Here is a 6,839-nt window from a genome sequence, read left to right as displayed (position 1 = left end):
ATTTAAGTAATGTACTCATTAATTATTAATTTAATTAAATTCTTAATTAAATCAATTTCCTCTTCTAATAACTTCATACCGGTTCCGGTTTCGACCCCAAAAATTTCTAAAAATTCTAAATAAATTCTATAAGGGTTATTTCTTCAATAGCACTTATTATTTAATTATCGTATCTTACAAATAAGGTGTCTCATGCTTTCAAGAAGTCCTTCTAATAACGTATGCTTTGCTAAAATCCTGCCCGGGTGGTAATATGGGGATAGGTACTGTAGGCCCAGCCGTCCTTTTCTTGTTCAGGGTTATAATGGGCTACCGAGAGAGGTAGCTATGTTTTGAGAAGTTTGGTTAGTAAATTGAGCTGAACTACGTCATGTCATTGCTTGGCCAGATTTTTATATGGCCAGGGTATGTATACTCCTCCGACTCTGAGACTGAACGGATATACATGCACACTGTCACTTATGATTGGTATGTGTGGAGTGAGTCAGTCACTCCGGTCGATATGTAAGGTCGACCGGCCTTAAGCTTGACCACCTTAAGATCTGGTCGTCCTTGAGACACTAGACTTCCCGATTCGCTCAGCTTAAGGGTTGATCATTTTTCCTCGACTGGATTATAACTCAGTTTGGTGGAATCTAAGAAGCTTAGCACTGGGCGATTTAAATCAAAGCCAGATGAGGGGATTTTACTCCTTCTAGAGTATGATTGCCACCTCATATTGACTTTGACCACATTATCACCTGGACTTTGACCGTCATGTTTCCTTCTAGGTCCACTTATCACAACCAATATCACTAGCCTCCCATTCAAGTCTAGTCGAAGGAGATGTAGCCGGCTGACTGGACTCAAGTCCTACTTTTGCCCGTTCAACCTTTTCACCGGACAATTCAGTAATCCTCTCTCCCCTTTAAGTCCTTAGGGCTTAGGGTGCATTTGGTTGGGGGTCATCATTGATAACCTTGGTTATCCATCCAAGGTTATCAACGAAAATCCTATTTGGTTTAGGCAATCATTGATTCCCGAGTAATGTTCCATGTCCAACACGTCAGCAAAAGAGGCATACAACCTGGAATTGGAAAACCTAGGATCTGTCCATAGTTAGCTCTTTTAGGTGAGGATACCGAGGACATACAAAGAGGTTCATAGTTAGAGGAATAATGTGGTTGTCACCCTCCATCATAAATGCCCATTTATGGATTGACGCCACATGGCTCTCTTTTTTGTTTCATGAAGCGGCTTCCATTGCACACTACTTTGTACGACTCAATGTCACACCTTCCCTGTAGATTAACGGCTCACCGGGCCCTGGCCGTTTTGATCAAATAGCTATGATTAAACGAGTCTTCATAAAAACCCTAAACAGTATACTCCTTAAGCACTTTGCACTTCATCTTCTTCGACTTCTTTCTCAGCGAGCCTTCTTCCTCAACCTTTTCTTCGCCCACGCCTTAAGAGATTGATTAAGTCATTTTCTCTTCCTTATGGCTAAAGAATACTTCGCCCCCTGGTACATTTTTACTAATTTGAGCTTTGATGATTCCGAAAAAGATTTTCTCTACTCTAGATATGCAATTCCCAAGAATTACCATATTACTCTTCCTTTGTCGGACGATCGCCCTCATCACCCCCCTCTTAACCATATTACTGTTGGACCCCGTGGTAGTTTTGATGTGATCAACCAAGTTGGTTAGGTCCTGCTTTGTGTTTGATCCATGTGTCTGAGTGTGCAGAAGCTTAGGAGCGCAGGAAGTCGGGCGGAAGACGCAGCTAGCGAGAAGAACGACACAGGAAGGGAGCCGACGGGCTCGGTGCGTCCGAAGGACGAGAGAGCTGCGGAAGAGTACTCCGGTGGGCATGAAGAGCGTGCGTGGCGTTCGAGGGACGTTAAGCCGGGACGGAAGGCTGCTCGAGGAGAAGGTCAGGAATTGAGTTCGGGTGAGCCCTATTCCGGATGGCTGGAATCACCCAAAAGAACGGAGCATCGGAAGCCCACGTAAAGGAGCTGGAAAAAGGAGCTGTGCTGGAAAATCCAGCTCAAGGCGCCTTCAAGGCTTGTTCAAGGTGCCTTCAACAGTCAAAATTGACCGTTTGCGCAGCGGATAAAGATTTATTCGATGACCGAGATGGAGGCACCTTGAACCCAGTTGGAGGTGCCTTGGACTCTCGGGATAAAATTTTCAGAGGCTATTTAAAGGCCCCTGGAGCTAGGAATTTAACAACTCCTCAAGCAATCATTGTGTAGTCATTCCTAACAATAGTTCTAAGCTTCCAAAGTGTAAAAGGCTTCTCCGCCTTCAGCCAAGGAGATATTTCTACTAAGCTTTTTCTACTGCCCTGGATTAACAACCTCCTTGGTTGTAACCAGGTTAAATCCTGTCTACTACTTAATTTCTATTTCCTTGCTTGTTTTAATTTTACTATTGCTTTTCTGAGTTGAAATCCGAGGAGGGTATATTTATTTTTGTTTTCAGCAATTCACCCCCTCTTACCGGCCTCCGCTGCACCTACAATTGGTATCATAGCCAGACCGCTCAGAAGGACTAACCGCCGACTGACGCACAACGATCAAAATGATGGCCGGAGACAGTGACTACCCACCTGCATTCGAGGGGGAGTTTGCTTCATGGAAGCAAAAGATGGAGGTATACCTTAACTCTGATTTTTATATTTATTTAATAATGAAATCTGGTTATGAAGCACTAAAGTAAGCAAACGGAGAAGAGCTCGAGAAATACCTCTGGAACGAGAAGCAACGTGACGAGTTTATGGCAAATGCACGGGCTGAATTTCATCTTCTAACCACAATACCAAATGAAGATCTCGACAAAGTCGGAGAGTACAATAGTGCAAAAGAACTTTGGGAAAAGTTCTAAAAACTCCACGAAGAACAAATTGAAGTTGAATCCGACTCCTCGATGGACACTGATCCGACGTCAGAAGAGTCTAAAACTGAGGTAAGTGCCGAGACAGAACCAGTAACCGAACTCCAACTTGAAGACCTAGAATGCTCATCACAAATGAGCATCGATGAAGGGGGAGAAACATCAGAAGACGAAAACAACTCAACAAGGGGAGAATCAACCGCCGACAAGGTAAGTCAGGTATGGTCTCCACCTCTTGGCAAATTAATTGTTTCAATTGAAATATTGTCGAAAGGTTTTCGTGAATTACAAATTATTTCATCGAAAGAATATTTTAAATTAAAAACTGAAAAACTATTAAAGAATATTGAGTTAAAAAACACAATTTGTCAATTAAAAGATTTTGACAAACTAACAATAGAAAATGTACAATTTTTTGCATGCTCAATATTTTTTGCGATAATTCTAAAAAACTGTGAATTAAGAACTCATGAGAAGTTAAAATGGAAATTTAAAAATCATAATATTTGATCTTAGTTGAAATACTAGACTTAGCGCTTTCAGAGAAGAAAATTAAACAGTAAATTTCTTTATAAAGCTTTGTCAAGGAAGTGGTTGTTGCTCCAATAACCAAGAAGGCCTAGTGTCTTGCCACGACCTGGAAGCTGAAATATTGAAATGAAAGGTTTAATTAACTTTCTGAAAAAGCATGTAAAAATTAGAATTAAATAATGCTTTGAAAGTTTAATCAAACATTTTTGAAAATTTTGTTTATAAATTCATTTTTAGAAATATTCTTCTGAAAAATTCTAAAAAGTTCATTTACTTGGAATTTTTGAAATGTTCCCTCTAATTAGGACCCCATTTTTGCTGTGATCAAAGGGGGAGAGAAAAGTACAAGTTGAGGGGGAGTTAGGAAAATTAAAATTAAAATTTTTTATATTTTTTTTTCTAAATTGTGTTGCAATTTTACTTATTACAAATTTATGCTTAATTATGTTAGTTTAGTAATTTCCTTTAAAATTACTATTTATGTCTATTTTAACCCTAACTTGAACTTGGGTTGATGCACATAAAAAAGGGGGAGATTGTTGGACCCCGTGTTAGTTTTGATGTGATCAACTAAGTTGGTTAGGTCCTGCTTTGTGTTTTATCCCTGTGTCTGAGTGTGCAGAAGCTTAGGAGCGCAGGAAGTCGGGCGGAAGATGCAGCTAGCGAGAAGGACGGCACGGGAAGGGAGCCGACGGGCTCGGTGCGACCGAAGGACGAGAGAGCTACGGAAGAGTACTTCGGTGGGCGTGAAGAGCGTGCACGGTGTTCGAGGGACGTTAAGCCGGGATGGAAGGAGAAGGCCGGGAATTGGGTTCGGGTGAGCCCTATTCCGAATGGCCGGAATCACCCAAAAGAATGGAGCATCGGAAGCCCACGGAAAGGAGCTGGAAAAAGGAGCTGTGCTGGAAAATCCAGCTCAAGGCGCCTTCAACAGTCTTAAAGGCGCCTTCAAGGCTTGTTCAAGGCGCCTTCAACAGTCAAAATTGACCGTTTGTGCAGCGGATAAAGTTTTATCCGTTGACTGAGCTGGAGGCGCCTTGAACCCAGTTGGAGGCGCCTTGGACTCTCGGGATAAGATTTCCAGAGGCTATTTAAAGGCCCCTGGAGCTAGGAATTCAACAACAACTCAAGCAATCATTGTGTAGCCATTCCTAGCAATAGTTCTAAGCTTCCAAAGTGTAAAAGGCTTCTCCGCCTTCAGCAAATGAGATTTTTCTACTAAGTTTTTTCTACTGCCCTGGATTAACAACCTCCTTGGTTGTAACCAGATTAAATCCTATCTACTACTTAATTTATATTTCCTTGCTTGTTTTAATTTTACTATTGCTTTTCTGAGTTGAAATCCGAGGAGGGTATATTTATTTTTGTTTTCAGCAATTCACCCCCCTCTTGCCGGCCTCCGCTGCACCTACAATTACCTTCTTTTTTGACCAGTTAGCAGCCGACCTTCGCTTTCCTATCCATTCCTTTTTGGTGGAAGTAAGTCAATACTTCCATATCCCTTTACAATAGTTTGTCCCAAATGCCTTTCGGTATGTGTAGGATTTTCATATTGTTTCATTTATTCAACATCCCTCCTATCCCTTCTAATCTTTATCTATTTTCTTACTCCAAAAAATCAGAGCCTGGGCCTTTCCTTTTCCAGTCTCGACCAAAAAGTTGTCTTTTTTTAAGATATACTATCTTCGAACAAAGGTTGAAAATCTCATTTCTTCTTCATGGAAATGCCCAATCCGGTTACTTGGTTTACCGAATGACAATCCTCCTTTCCCTACATTGGAGAGTTTAAATGGGATCCTACTTTTTTCCCTTCGTAAATTGAGCAATCAACATTTCCACATTTATAATGGTTGAATGAAGGCTTTCTATATCTTTTTGTTTTGAGTCCAATCCAAAAGAAGTTGTCATGCTCTTTCGATAAGTTTTAGTAATTTAATCCTTACGTTATTGCTAACTAAAGTATTTTTTCCTTGTGTGTAGTGGATGCTATTTTGAAGGCTATGGTCGATGAAGAAATTGAATTGACCAGGGAAAAACTCCGCACCAAGGAGCGAGAACTGTTAGTGGAACGAGGTCTTCCCTCGAATGCAGTGGAGTCCATTGCAAGTACCACTTCTGGGGAGCTACCTCCTGATCTTCTCCCAGAAGGTAATGTGGTGGTCAAAATCCAGATGATGAAGCGGTCAAAGTCAATATAAGGTGGCAGTCATACACTAGGAGTAAAATCCCCTCATCCGACTTTAATTTAAATCGCCCAGTGCTAAGATTCTTAGATTCCACCAGACTGAGTTATAATCCGATCGAGGAAAAATGATCAGCCCTTAAGTTGAGCGAACCAAGGAGTCTAGTGTCTCAATGACAGTCAGATCTTAAGGTGGTTAAGCTTAAAGCCGACCGACCTTACATATCGATCAGAATGACTGACTCACTCAACAACATACCAATCATAAGTGAAAGTGTGCATGTGCATCTGTCCAGTCTTAGAGTCAGATGAGTATGCATACCTTAGCCATATAAAAATCCATCCGGGCAATGCCATGATGTAGTTCAACTCAATATACTAACCGAACTTTTCATAACATAGCTGCCACTCTCGGTAGCCCATTATAAGCCTGGGCGGGAAAAGGACGACTGAGCCTGTAGTACTTATCCTCATATTACCATCCGGACGGGATTTTAGCAAAACATATGTTATCAGAACTTCTAGGAAGCATGAGGCACTATATTATTTCTTGAGCAGATTTCCAACATAACTAAGACATTATATCACTCTCAAATAAATGTTCAAGGCTGTGTAAACTATAACAAAGCAGCATAAACACTGGCCAAAATATACTCAGTGAACAATAGCATAATGAGGTGGTCGGATTAAGGACCAGCAGAGATACATGCAGTATAACACACGACAAAGCAATTTATGCAAAATGCAACTGAACGTCCCAACAAGACAGCTGACTTAAGGATCAACCGAGTTATGCTCAGCATATAACATCATCCTAACCAGATAGATGGCTTAAAGACCAACCAAGTTATATTCAGTAAACTACATCAGCATAACAGGGCAGCCAGCTTAAAGACCGATAGAGACATATTCAGCCGACAACATCATCTTAACAATGTGGTCAGCTTAAGGATCAACCATATTATATTCAGCCAATGACATCATCCTAACAGGGCAGCTGGCTTAAGTACCAATCGGATTGTATTCAATTGGCAACATCATCTGAACAGGGCAGTAGGCTTAAGGATCGGCCGGATTATGCTCAGCAGATAATATCTCGACAACTTGTCATAATAACAACTTCGTATAAGAGAATCTTCTTCTAAAAACTTTTTCAGGGACCATCATGTCTCCCAACAGCCGACCAATATAACAACATATTCATTTGGTAACCTCGGTAATAACAGAAGTTACAAATGATAAAA

Source organism: Zingiber officinale, chromosome 7A, assembly GCF_018446385.1.
Source record: "Zingiber officinale cultivar Zhangliang chromosome 7A, Zo_v1.1, whole genome shotgun sequence".
NCBI classification, from domain to species: domain Eukaryota; kingdom Viridiplantae; phylum Streptophyta; class Magnoliopsida; order Zingiberales; family Zingiberaceae; genus Zingiber; species Zingiber officinale.
The sequence above is the reverse complement of the archived record's forward strand: the minus strand, read 5'-3'. Positions refer to the sequence as shown.